The 15,022-nt window shown below is 36.1% G+C and overlaps 1 protein-coding gene across 1 annotated transcript in view; it reads right to left on the bottom strand.

Moving 5' to 3' along the window:
- Positions 1-3,890, bottom strand: part of LOC123514024 (probable glutamate receptor) — a 77,129-nt gene extending 73,239 nt beyond the window's left edge. Inside the window, exon 1 of the mRNA XM_045271594.1 lies at positions 3,831-3,890. The gene's annotated coding sequence lies outside the window, so the exon portion shown is untranslated. The remainder of the gene's footprint in view (positions 1-3,830) is intronic.
- Positions 3,891-15,022: the final 11,132 nt, after the last annotated feature.

Genomic DNA, 15,022 nt, shown 5'->3' with positions numbered 1-15,022 from the left:
AGTAGTTGTTTATAGTTACTTGACTTTATACAACTAAAATCATTATATAGAGCAACATATAGTCCCTTGTTTTACCAAACTCTCTCAATATTAAGCCACTGATATGGCACAGACATTTCATTTCGCCTCTGCAGGGGTTAATGATCCACAATGAACGCGTAAAGTAATTTTTGTGCAATTTTCTTTAAGAGTAAAAAGATCACCGTATCTTTAAGCTGTGACCTGCCATAGTCCAAACATTGTACACCTTTAGACTACAAAAAAACTCGACAGAATGGCCACCGTCTATTAGCTAACATACTTAGCTCTCTACGACACCAAAAACGTCTATGCCAAAGAAAGCTTTTGTTAGTGAGATTGTCAATTGCCAACCCAACAATATCAGAATTTTATTTCTAAGTTATGAAAATAAGCTCATTTCCGGGGCTTTATATGTTAATGGTTCTTTGTTATCTATTTCGTACTGTAGAAGAAAAAAATCATACTGACTGAGTTATCAATTGAGGAATGAAGTATTTTTTTCTTCTAGCAATAGATTAAACACACACACACACACACACACACACACACACACACACACACGCGCGCCCGGTAGCTCAGTGGTTAGAGCGCTGGCTTCACAAGCCAGAGGACCGGGGTTCGATTCCCCGACTGGGTGTGTCTCCTTTCACGTGTAGCCCCTGTTCACCTAGCAGTGAGTAGGTACGGGATGTAAATCAAGGAGTTGTGACCTTGTTGTACCGGTGTGTGGTGTGTGCCTGGTCTCAGGCCTATCCGAAGATCGGAAATAATGAGCTCTGAGGTCGTTCCGTAGGGTAACGTCTGGCTGTCTCGCCAGAGACTGCAGCAGATCAAACAGTGAAACACACACACACACACATGTATATAACCTTAATTCTGCTATTAAAACGTTTATGTTGTAGATACATGTTTAACCCCTTCAGTACCAAGACGCATGTTCATATTCTTTCTGCTTACTATTTGGCGATTTTATACATCTTCAGAAACTTAGAGCAATGAAGACTGTGGCCATTAACCTCCTGACATCCATAGACTTCCTAATGTCAATCAAATCATCTAATCATAAGCAAAACTTATGGTAAAAATGCGGGGTCCCGGTAATGAAGGGGTTAAAGATACTTTAACTATTATAGTATATCGGTATGTGATCTAATATCTAAAATAATATGATATGCAGTTGACCATCTTTATCTTATAGTAAAGACCTGGAAGTAAATAGAGGCAATGCTGTTGCTACCTGATATATTTCAAGATACTTCTTCCTAATAATAGAAATGTATCGAATGTTGCATTTTTTTTTCAAAAACACTTTTGATAAATAACAACACTTAAGCGATAAAGATACACTACCGCATATTGATTATCAACCAACACCAACATAGTGATTAATTTTTTTTTCTATAAAGCACATGAATAACGCTCACTCAAATGGTTGAGATAGGATTTCACTTGGATTTATTAGCGATGTTCTCAAAGTAATTATAGCGTATATTACATGCATTTTCAATATCTTAATTTTGTAACAAGTGTGATTCTAGTTGTAGGAAGCACTCTATCGTTGTACCTATTTTAGAAAAATCAGATGATGCCGACTTGCCTAATAACTATCGCCCTACATCTTTTGGTTCCAATTTTGTCTAAAAGTTTAGAAAAAAAAGAGAAAAAAAAAAGGTCTTATCACAACTCCTTGAACATCTCGAAAATAACAATCTTATCGATAATACACAGCATGGTTTCATGGACTCTTTATCAACACAAACAACTATCTTAATTCTGACTAATAAATCAGACGGAAATCTAGACCCCAAGATGATTTTCCTAATGGCACTTTGAAATATATCAAGGACTTTCAATAGTGTGAGCCATTAAATACTAATGAGAAAATACATCAACTTAAGTACTAATCTTTTTTGGTTCCAAAAATTACTTTAGTAAGAGAACACAGTCTGTACGTATGAAGACTTGTACGGCCAGTAAATGTGATATATTACTTATTTTTTTTCATAGTTAATGATCTTTTGTATTATATCAAAGACAACGTTATAATACAGTATGCCGATAATACATAGTTTGTTCATACAGGCAAGATTAACAACATCGAAAATTTACCTAAGATAAGCAAAACAACTTTATCAAAAGGTAAACAGTAGCTTTGTTTCACTTGAACGGTATCAGGTTAAACACGACACAATGCATATTTATCGGCACTGGAGGACACAACACAGATCCCTAATAACACTTTTGTCATGGTTGATGGCGCTAACATTGAATCAAACTCTCCATCAAGTTTGATACTCACGTAACACATATTTGTAGAAAATTGTTGGCATAATGATAATGAATTGCATAAAATAACATTTTAGCAAAAGGGCACAAATAACAATATTACAATCTCTCGTTTTAAGTATCATAAACTGATATAATCGTCCTGAGAAATTCTAACCAAACACGATTACGTGTTTAAAAAAAATGAATATTGATGCAAAGATTTTATTAGGCGGTAATGTAACACCATACTTCCGAGAAGCGAAGCCAAGTGGCTTAGGATTACGAATGAGAACTCATGTGAATTCGCATTTGATATATATATATATATATATATATATATATATATATATATATATATATATATATATATATATATACACCATTACTATGAAAGTATCAAGTTGGTTGTTTTCTTTGTGCCACTTTAAGAAAAATGTGAACTGTAAACACCAGACAAAAAACATTAACTCTTTCTCACTGGCACCAGCACATGTATGGCGGAAAGGCAATTTCCTGTCTCAGAACGCAAGTTATGGAACAATTTTCCTGTCCAACATATATATATATATATATATATATATATATATATATATATATATATATATATATATATATATATATATATAGAGAGAGAGAGAGAGAGAGAGAGAGAGAGAGAGAGAGAGAGAGAGAAGTAAGAATTAATTAAATAAAATCAGAATTGAACGGGTTCTTAAAAAATAAAAATAATAATAATTGAAAGGGAATCTACTACAAGGTTAATGTTTTGTTTTATTGTTTCAATGAATTATCAGGTATTCTGCTGTTTTATATATAGTCTTAAGTATCATAAGTTTTATTGGTTTAGTTTTAAGTACTTTTTTTAGTATATAATTTTTAATCGTTTTTTTAAGTTTACCTACTTTCCTTTTATAATGGACATCGCATTTTTGTGCAATTCAATAATATGCATTACGTATTGTCTACTTTATTAGTAATAGAATGTAACTAAAATGCTATTAATAACCTTTACAAAATGGAAACAAATTCTGAATATAAGTATAATTATTGCAGTAGTGAACTAATTAACTTTTTTACAGCTTAAAGGTGTTGCATTCCTACCAGAAATGGTGAAGAGATGTGAAGCTTAGAGGTTTTACATGTTTGTTTTACATGTTTGTTTCTGTTCACTAAGCAGTCAATAGAGAAAAAAAAAAATATGAGGTAGTGAAAGCTTGAATCCTACTGTTTCACGGCAGAGATTAAACTTTTTTTTTTTTTTTTGAGAATATGCACACTTCTCATTATATTTAACGCGAAACACTGATATTTTGTACTATATTGCCTTGGATACAACAAACAGGTAATAATACTTGTATTTCATAACTCATTTAAAATTAAAGTGATTTAAATCAATAAAGCCTGAAACAATTAGCATCATAAATAAAATGATGATATAATGTTTTTATTTCAGGGAATAATCATCTACGTATTTATGCATCGTCTGTTAATATGATATATACTCCCTTATTTCACCACAGATAATATTGGAAAGTACTTACACGCCGTTTTGTTTCCAAAAGTAATTGAGCTCAACATCCTGACAACTGCATCGATCAAGGTATATGTAAGGCATCGGTTATGAGACACACTTGTGGTTTTATATATTCTATCTTCGACGACCCAACATGTCGTACGTCTCTCTCTCTCTCTCTCTCTCTCTCTCTCTCTCTCTCTCTCTGCAGTAAACTGAAATTAAATTAAAAGCTATTTATTTCATGCGATGAAAGAAGTGAGAAGGTTATGTCTCATGAATGATTTTTTCCTCTTAAGTTGTACATAAGACAACTACACGTATTTTAGACTATTGATTTTAATTTACAGCAGAAACACAGGGGGAAAAAATATGAAAATACAATAACATTTATATCGACTGTCAATCAGTCAAGATTTGCTATATATATATATATATATATATATATATATATATATATATATATATATATATATATATATATATATATATATATATATATATATATATATATATATATATATATATATATATATATATATATATATATATATATATATATATATATATATATATATATATATATATATATATATATATATATATATATATATATATATATATATATATATATATATATATATATATATATATATATATATATATATATATATATATATATATATATATATATATATATATATATATATATATATATATATATATATATATATATATATATATATATATATATATATATATATATATATATATATATATATATATATATATATATATATATATATATATATATATATATATATATATATATATATATATATATATATATATATATATATATATATATATATATATATATATATATATATATATATATATATATATATATATATATATATATATATATATATATATATATATATATATATATATATATATATATATATATATATATATATATATATATATATATATATATATATATATATATATATATATATATATATATATATATATATATATATATATATATATATATATATATATATATATATATATATATATATATATATATATATATATATATATATATATATATATATATATATATATATATATATATATATATATATATATATATATATATATATATATATATATATATATATATATATATATATATATATATATATATATATATATATATATATATATATATATATATATATATATATATATATATATATATATATATATATATATATATATATATATATATATATATATATATATATATATATATATATATATATATATATATATATATATATATATATATATATATATATATATATATATATATATATATATATATATATATATATATATATATATATATATATATATATATATATATATATATATATATATATATATATATATATATATATATATATATATATATATATATATATATATATATATATATATATATATATATATATATATATATATATATATATATATATATATATATATATATATATATATATATATATATATATATATATATATATATATATATATATATATATATATATATATATATATATATATATATATATATATATATATATATATATATATATATATATATATATATATATATATATATATATATATATATATATATATATATATATATATATATATATATATATATATATATATATATATATATATATATATATATATATATATATATATATATATATATATATATATATATATATATATATATATGTCTATTTTAATAGCCTATTATATTATGCGCAAAGAAACTTGGAATTACTTGCAAATTTCTTGTGACCTCTTTTTCTTTTGTATGCAAAAGGGGAAAGTGGCCAAGGAAAAAAAAAAGAAAAAAAAAAGGCCCACTTAATTGACAGTTCCCTCTCAGGTCAATAGAGTCAACCGAGAGAAAGGCACAAATGTCTTGAAACCTCCCTCTTAAAAGAAGTCAAGTCGTAGGAAGGTGGAAATATAGAAGTAAGTAAGGAGTTCCAGGGTTCTCCAGAGAAAGGTATGAATGATTGAGAGTACTGGTTAAATCTTGCGTTAGGGAGTTGGACAGAGTAGAGGTGAGATAAAGAAAAAAAGCCTTGTGCAGCGAGGTAGCAGGAAGATGGGAGGCATGCAGTTAGGAATATCAGGGGCAGTATTCCACAAAGTGTCATAGCTAATGACGTTGTAACTATTCTGGCCGTCAGATCCCATAGAATTTATGATTTTTACTCCTATGAATTACTTGTGTCGACGGCGTTGCGTCATCACCTTTAGGCTTGTAGAATGGACAGAAATTGATTCTTTGTATTATTTTTCTTTGTTATAAGGGTTTAAATGTCTTATAACGACTTTTTGGGTATTTAGACATTAAAATAAGATTTAGTTCTGAAAAAAAAAAAAAATGTGCATAAACATGGCCCCGCTGATTGGATTCGATTGAATTTTAACTTAGGCTCCGCAAAAGCAAGAGCCATCTGGCTCCGCTACAATGTAAAAAAAAAACAAAAAAAAAAACATGGTTTATAAAAAAAAACTAATGGCAATTTAAAAACAATGAAATTAAAAGTAACAAAAAAAAAAACAATAAATGAAAGAAAACATTAAAATATATATAATGAAATAAAATTCACAGATTGGGGAGGAGGCCAGCTTCTCCTAAGAAGACCGCTGTGTGAGGCACTTGTGGAGGGGAAATGGATTTTATATATGTGGCGCCGCAACAGCGGAAGTCATATGGCGCCGCCACGATATTTTAATTCAATTAAAACTGTATAGTTTATACAAACTAAAAGCATTTACAAACAATACAATTAAAAGTAACTAAAAATATTAAAACTACAATAAAATTAAATAAAACATAAAATACATATAATAGAATAGAATAATAATCACTAAAAAAAAGGAATAAAAAAAATAAATTGGGGAGGAGGCCAGCTTCTCCCAAAAATCTAAAAACATCATGGCCAGGTGCCAGACACGCTGGTCCGACGACCTTAGATAGATAATAGACACTGCTATCTCTACCGCAACACCGGTAGAGGTAGCGGTGACATAGGTCCATCACACTAGGGCACTTTACTAGCAGATGCCGCACAGTGAGCGGCACCAGGCAGTCATCACAGTAGGGTTGATGATCCCTAGTCAGAAGATAACTTTGCGTGCGAAAGGTGTGATCTATTCGAAGCCGCGCTAATAAAATCTGTGTGAGGCGATCGCGGATGTGCTTGTATGTCCAGTCATGGAAAATGGAATTGGCGATCTCTCCCATTTTCGAGGTGACAACCCCCGTTTGCCACCTCCTCTGCCAACTTGCAACGATCGCTAGACGAATTCCCTGGAAAACATCTCTAAACGGTACAAGAGCAAGGAATGGAGCGCGACTTGACGCCTCTGACAAGGCCATCTGCTTGCTCATTCCCAGGAACACCAACATGAAGAGGGACCCAGCAGAACCCAACGCGATATCCTCTGTTGTTAAGCAGATAAAGCCACACCAAAGCTGATAAAACCAATGGGTTGGGGGAAATAACAGAAGAGGAGAGAGCAGCAAGAGCACTGCGAGAATCACTAAAATTGTAAAAATATAAAGAGGGTGGGTAAAAATTTATCTGTAAAGCTAGGACTATGGCAGACAACTCTGCAGTAAAAACAGATGCCACTGAAGGAAGGCTACCAGTCCGGTAGAAGGAAGGAAAAATCACACTAAACACCTGCATCGGACCATCAGTAAAATCAGGAATGGCATCAGAATGGCTAGAAAAGTATTCTAAAAACCGTGTGTGGGAAAGAGCTGGTGGGAAATCTTTGCCATCCATGGCAGGAAGGCATAATGGGACAACAAGAAACTGCCAATAATCAACTCGTGCGAGCCGGAAAGAGTACACAGGAGTGGGGGCGATAGATAAGTCCGTCATGAGATTTGCGACTCGAAGGCCAAAAGGTTTAGGTAGACTAGGTCGAGTGACACGCCTGGGAACCCGAGTCCCGCAATATTGACACACTAGGGACATAATCAGGAAGACGGTGGGTGCGAAACCAAGGCCGGCCACACACGTACAGTTTTAACTGACAGTTATAACTGTTCAGGTATAACTGACACAGTTATAACTGACGTCAGTTAAAGATGAAATGCACACACACGCACAGTTCAATCCCTCATTTCTTCTACCATGGATTCCGAGGAGTACGATCTTGCCGCTCTCGGTGTTTTCTTTGTAATGCTACAAAGAAACAGAAAAAAGAAAACTAAAAAGCGTAAACAGTGGTGTAAAAAGTGGTTACTAAGGCGAAATAAATGCTCTGACATTAAATTACTAAGGGAATTAAGTGAAGAACCAATTGATTTCCACAATTATTTGCGCATGACTGAAGCAGTGTACCAAAAGTTGCTTTCGCTGGTTTCTCCTTTCATTAAAAAGACAGATGCAGTAATGAGAAGAGCAATATCGCCACATGAAAGATTAATTGCTACACTGAGGTTTCTAGCAACAGGACGATCGTATGAGTGTCTCAAATTCTCCACAAGAATATCACCTCAATCTCTTGGAAAAATCATCCCAGAATCATGTAACATCTTGTACCAAGTTTTGGGGAAGTATATGCAGGTATGTATTTTATTACTGTCTTTATTATGGAAAATGAGAACATAATCATATATCATTGACAAACGCCATCTATTACCACAACGGTTTCACATAGATATTCAAAGAAATACACCTCAATGTGACATTTAATCCCAGTTAATTAGAAATTTGTAAAGTTACTCATTTACGCATTATGATTAAAGTGCGGAAAGTAAGAGGATTATGTGACACTTATTCTCAGCTCATATGACTTCCGTTATCTAACTCCTTTATACATTAGGATTAAATTGACTAAAGAAATAGGATGCTGTGTTTTCCTGAGAAAACAATGATGTTCCGCTTCTGTCAAGTGTCTGTGACTGAACATTGCTCATATGTTGGACACGGTGAAGATGTGGGACATGGGGTACTAATAGGACTCTGGCTTCGTGACGAAGCATAAGGATACATTGGCGGTGTGCTTAAATAACCCATTTCAGCCTCAAACAGTATGTCATTGATTTTTTTTCTGCAACAAGGGCCACACGTTTATCCAGAGCTTTTAGCCTCAGAGCAATAGTGCTTCCTATCAAATTATATCGGTCATGTTGTTCCTTAGGTCTCTTGAAGTGGTCACGCATTGTAGTCAACACTTCTGATGTTAGGTCATCATTTGTCTTCTTTCTTTTATTAGAACCAGGCCTAGAGGTTATTGGTGGTTGTTTTGGTTCAGTTTGTGGCTCTTCTTGAACATCCGCAATTGTTGATGTAGACATTGTAGAGTCTTCAGCATCACAATTCACTTCTTCAACTGGGAGTGGATGGTCACCAGATTCCTGAGAAAGACACAAAATGTATTAACAATATTAAGAAATTAGGAACATATAAAATTTTACTTATAAATATAAAAAAAATTCAAAATTATACAAATTATCTAACATTGTTTTATCCATGATTGTTTCAGTTTCCCAACTCAGAAGAGAAATGGAAAGGGATTGCATCGGTGCTATGAATGGCAAGCATATTGACATAATTCCCCCTCATAACTCTGGATCATATTATTATAATTACAAATGCAGACACAGTATGGTTCTTCTTGCTATAGTTGATGCCAAATACCAGTTCCTACTGGTTGATTTTGGAACTAATGGACGGATTTCTGATGGTGGTGTTCTTCAGAATACATCGTTCTTTGAAAAGCTGGTGAACGAGACTTTACACATTCCTCAGCCTGACGATGTCAGTGACAACTTCAAACATGTTCCATACGTCTTCGTTGCTGACGATGCATTTCCTCTCAGAACTAATATTATGAAGCCATTCAGGCAGGGGTTATTGGATTCAGCCAAAAAAGAGGTTTTCAACTATCGATTATCCCGAGCAAGGCATATTGTAGAGAACGTTTTCAGGATACTTGCTTCACGCTTTGATATTTTTAAGTCCCCAATTAATTTAGACCCAGAGAATATTGAGAAAGTGGTAATGGGTACCTGTGCATTGCAAAACTTTTTAATTGATCAACAATGTAGTACATACGCCCCTGTGGACCTTATGTATGAAGAAAGTAGTTGTGATGGATCTGTTAGTTCTAGTGGCTGCGATAGTTCACAATCAAATATGATTCCATTAAATCGTCGTAGTGGTAATATTGCAAATGACGCAAAAGAAGTCAGAGAACAATTCATGAACTACTTTATGAATGATGGCAAAGTGCCATGGCAAAATAATCACATTTAAAAAAACAAATAAAGATTTCTATTACTGGCTGATTTGTTTATGTTATTTGCTCACAAATAAATGTGTAAAACAGATTTTGTCTTATAATAATACATAGGGACTACAGGGGTTAGACTGCATGTTTTCACACTGTGATTTCCACAGCCCAATGTAAAAGTATAAGTGAGAGTTTTGTGTTTGGATTAGAACATTAGAGTTGTTGGGTACAAAATGACACATAGTACAATATATTTTTGTCATAAAATGGTTTTAAAAATATATTAGCCTACAAACATAACTTATGCCCAATTTAACTCCAGGCACCCTGGGATTGGATGGTGCAGTGAATTTGAGGGCATAATAGGCATATATAAACATATACATAGTATGTATAACGACCACAAAAGTCAGGATTTAAATGTTAACTGATTTTCTGCTACTCAACACAAACTGAAAGTGGGTGGCATATGGCATTGATTAGTATATAATATTATTAGGCCTAATAAGAATACAATGAATTTGTTATCTTGTTTCTCTTACCTCTTCGTTTTCATTGTCTAGATTTGAACGTGACGTCCTTGGAGTATCTTGATCTTGCAGGAATTCAAGCAGGTCGTAATACCAAAGTACCGGCTTGTAGATGCTCTCTGTAGATGCTCCAGACTTCTTTGAGGCCTCAACCTTCTTTTTCTCTTTGCGATAAGCACATCTCAAACTATCAATTTTCACTACGACAGACTTCTTGGTGGCAGTAGGCTCAAGTTCCTGCAACTTCTTTACCAATTTGCTATAAGCAGCATCTTTCTTTGTGCGGTCATGATAATCTTCACTTTTAAGATGCCACAGGAAAGGTTCAGATCGATAGAGATCGATGAATTCAATAATCACTTGGTTTTGTTTACGCGCCATGTCAACTGCACTCTCCGCTACCACCTGTAGAAATGAGAAGTTGAGAACTGCACAGTTACGAATCCCCACACACGCTCAGTTCAGTTACTCGTTTCAGTTAAAATTATGAACCTTTCCAATTGTCTCAGTTTAACTGTACAGTTTTGCTGAACTGACGAAATGAGCAACTGAGATACCCACACACGTGCAGTTTTAACTGACAGTTATAACTGCACAGTTGTAACTGTCTTAGTTAAAACTGCACGTGTGTGGCCGGCTCAACACCGCTGGTCATTGCGGCCGGGAGGGTGGGTCTGGAGTTGGGTCATCATAAATGTGCCACTTTCACAATAACGGGGGACGGAAAGAGGAAGAGGTGGTTGGTTGACCCTCCATCTATAGAGCCGGTGAAAGCAGGCTGAGAGCGTTGACGCCCGGCGAGACCTACAAATATCTCGGTTTGGAGGTGGGACCGACCAAGAGCCGCTCCGAGCCAGGGCGGGCTCTGGCGGCCCTAGTCCGGGACCTTGGCACGCTCCAGAGGGCTCCATTAAAGCCCCAACAAAAACTCTGGGCACTAAAGAATGTCATCGTGCCAAAACACCAATATCAAAGAGTATTGGGCCATTCCACCAAAGGCACGCTGAAGAAATTTGATCTGGAGATAAGAACATTCCTGAAGGAAGCATTACATCTGCCTAAAGACACCCCCAATGCGGCCTTTTACACAAAGATCGGCCATGGGGGATTGGGGGTGCCTGAATTCTCAAGAAAAGTGCCGGCCCTAAGAAGGGGTGCCCTGGAGCGTTTGACCAAGAGTCCTGATGACAGGGTCGCCAGAATAGCAGAGTCCCTACTCTTGCCCCCTAGCCCATCCGCCAAGGAGTTGAAAGAAAAGGCTGCTGATTCCAACAAAGCTGCGCTATATGCGTCGGCGGACGGCCGAGGCCTCTCGGGGTGTGACTCGTCTCCACCCACCCATGAGTGGGTGGATGACGGGTCACGACTCATGAGGGGATCCTCATATATACATGCTCTGAAAACCCGCCTTGGCGTGGTGAACACGAGACTAAGATCGTCTCGGGGAAGACCGTCTGCCCCTGTCCTGTGTGATTTAGGATGTGGCCGCCTAGAATCCTTAGGCCACATCCTTCAAACTTGCCCCAAATTAAGCCCTGAGCGGACGCGGAGGCACGACCGCGTCCTTGCTCTTCTAGTACAGCAACTCACAAGCAAGGCCTGGCAAGTTCTGAAAGAACAACATATAAGAACCCAAGCTGGGGTCCGTGTCCCCGACGTTGTAGTTTGGGACCGCAACGGGGCCGTGGTGCTCGACGTACAGATAGTCGCCGACAGTTCCACCGCAGACTTCTGGCTCGGGCCCACGAACTCAAGCGGTCCTACTACGATGTCGGGGACATTAGAGCCTGGGTAAGGGACAGGACAGGGCACACCCCAGTGTTCACCACACTTACCATCAATTGACGCGGTCTCATGGCGATCCCCTCCTTCATGGCTCTAAAGAGCCTAAGGCTAACAAAGGCTGAGCTCCGCCTGCTCACAGTCCGGGCGATGGTGGGGTCCGTTGCGACCCTCTGGGCCCACCGGGACATGGGGGGCACTGGATGATCTAGCCCAATCAGATTATTTGGTCTAGCCCACCATCTATCTCGGGCGAAACGCTCACCGCAAATCCATCCCCTCTTCGGACTGGGGCTACGGTCTCGTTTTCGTTCGTTATTTGGTCTAGCCCACCATCTATCTCGGGCGAAACGCTCACCGCAAATCCATCCCCCCCACCCCCCCTTGGACTGGCACTACGGTCTCGTTTTCGTTCGCAGACTGGCGCCGGAGGTCGAGAGGCCAGAAACCAGCATCCACTAGTAGGCTAGGAATTGGAGATGTCCGAAATGCACCCGTAGCCAAACGGACCCCAACATAATGAACGAAGTCGAGCACGCGTAGCCGTCCATCCGTTACAGATGATTAGATATCACAACCGTATTCCAGCTTGGGAAGTATAAGTGAACGGTGAAGAAGCAATAGAGTTTCCCTGTCCGCGCCCCAAGAGGTGTGACTTAAAACCCGAAGAAGGGATAATAACTTCCTGCAAGACCCCCCTAAGAGAACGGAAATGGGGAACCCAGGTGAGGCGGTTGTCAAACACAAGGCCAAGATATCGACTCGCCTCCACACATCAGAGGCGTCTATTGGCTAGGGATAAATCGGGGTCTGGATGGACACCACGGTTGCGACAAAAATGCATGGCTACAGTCTTCCAGGTGGAGAAACGAAAACCGTGTATGTTCGCCCAACGGGACACCCTATTGATCGCTAGTTGGAGCTTGCGCTCGATCAGTGGCAACCTAGCGGAAGCAAAAGAAATACATAAGTCGTCCACATATAAGGAGCTGTGAACGCCATCTGGGAGAGTATCTATAACACCATTTATGGCGATGGCAAATAGTGTAACACTAAGAATACTTCCCTGTGGGACACCATCATTTAGAGCAGTAGCCTCAGACAGAACGCTCCCCACTCGAACCCGTAAAAGACGTCTGGATAAAAATTGCTGAATAAAAATAGGAAGTTGGCCACGGTGGCCAAAATTGAACAAGGAACGTAAAATACCATGACACCAAGCTGTATCATAGGCTTCTCCTGGTAAAAAAAAAAAGACGGTTACCTGATGGTGATGATTAGTGAAGGCCTCACAAATAGAGGACTCCAGGGATAAAAGAGCATCAGTAGTAGATCTCATCTTTCGGAAACCATGCTGTACCGATGACAAGTAGTTTTCCCTCTCCAAGTACCACATGAGTCTTACATTAACCATCTTTTATAACACTTTACAAATGCAGGGTAGTTCGTAGCCTGAATGTTGTGGTCAATGTTATGTTACCACGAAGAGGGCACAAGAGTAGCAGGGTCGTTAGTTCAGGAACTCTCTCACACTGTCTTCTCAGGGGAGTTAACGAAAACACAGCTTGGGTTTTCCTTATATTAACAATAAAGTTATTTACAATACACAAGGATAGTCTTGTACACACACACACACAATCCACAGCTCCCTGGCAAACGCCCGGGGAAGCACAACGGCCAGCTCGTGTGTTCGTCAGACTCCAACTAACGTAGCACCGTCTTGTCAATCTCTCGTCAGCAAAAACTCACTGACACCGGTGACCGATTCATATATTAAAGAACAGTTACAAATTCATTGGTTACAATAGTTACAGTATTAATTAATCATAAATGAAAGAAACAAAATATATGATAGTACTAAATATATGTCTATGCTGTTATAATTACATATATATAATCCAGCAACCAGAGGTTCCAACACTGAGCCTGTGGGAACGTATACTGACTTAGCATAAGAAGTGCTTGCACATGAAAATGAAAGGATGTGCTCTTCGCTAAGATCAGTCTCGCTTCTCATGGCTGTGTGTAGAAACAAGGAAAAAAATAATTATATACAATTCATACCCTAACATGAAGATTATCTTTCCCAGGCTTCGGAAATGGGAGAACCACTGCCACAGCCCAAGAAGATGGAAAATCACCGGCATCCCAAATCATATTATAAAGATTTAATAAAAGAGTAAAAGCACCGTCAGACATATGGCGCAAGAAGGCATAAGGAATATCATCTGGACCAGAAGCGTCATGACACTGGGACAAAGCGGTCTGCAACTCAGAGACAGAGAAAGGGACATTATAAGATTCCCCTCCCGTGGAAGAAAAGTTGACGCCGAGAGATTCCATTCTCTGGTGGTGACGTGCGCCTGGGGCTGGAGGATACTTCCGGGAAACACTGGTAAAGTGCTCCCCAAAGAGATCGGCGACAGTCTTAAGATCTGCCACCGTTTGCCCAGCAGACAACAAGACTGGCGGGGAAGGCGCAGAATACTTCCCAGCAATTCGGCGAACTTTATTGAATACATCCGTGAGAGGGGTGTGATCATTA

The sequence above is a fragment of the Portunus trituberculatus genome, chromosome 5 (assembly GCF_017591435.1).
Source record: "Portunus trituberculatus isolate SZX2019 chromosome 5, ASM1759143v1, whole genome shotgun sequence".
Lineage (NCBI taxonomy): Eukaryota > Metazoa > Arthropoda > Malacostraca > Decapoda > Portunidae > Portunus > Portunus trituberculatus.
This window is presented reverse-complemented; position numbering and strand designations above follow the sequence as displayed.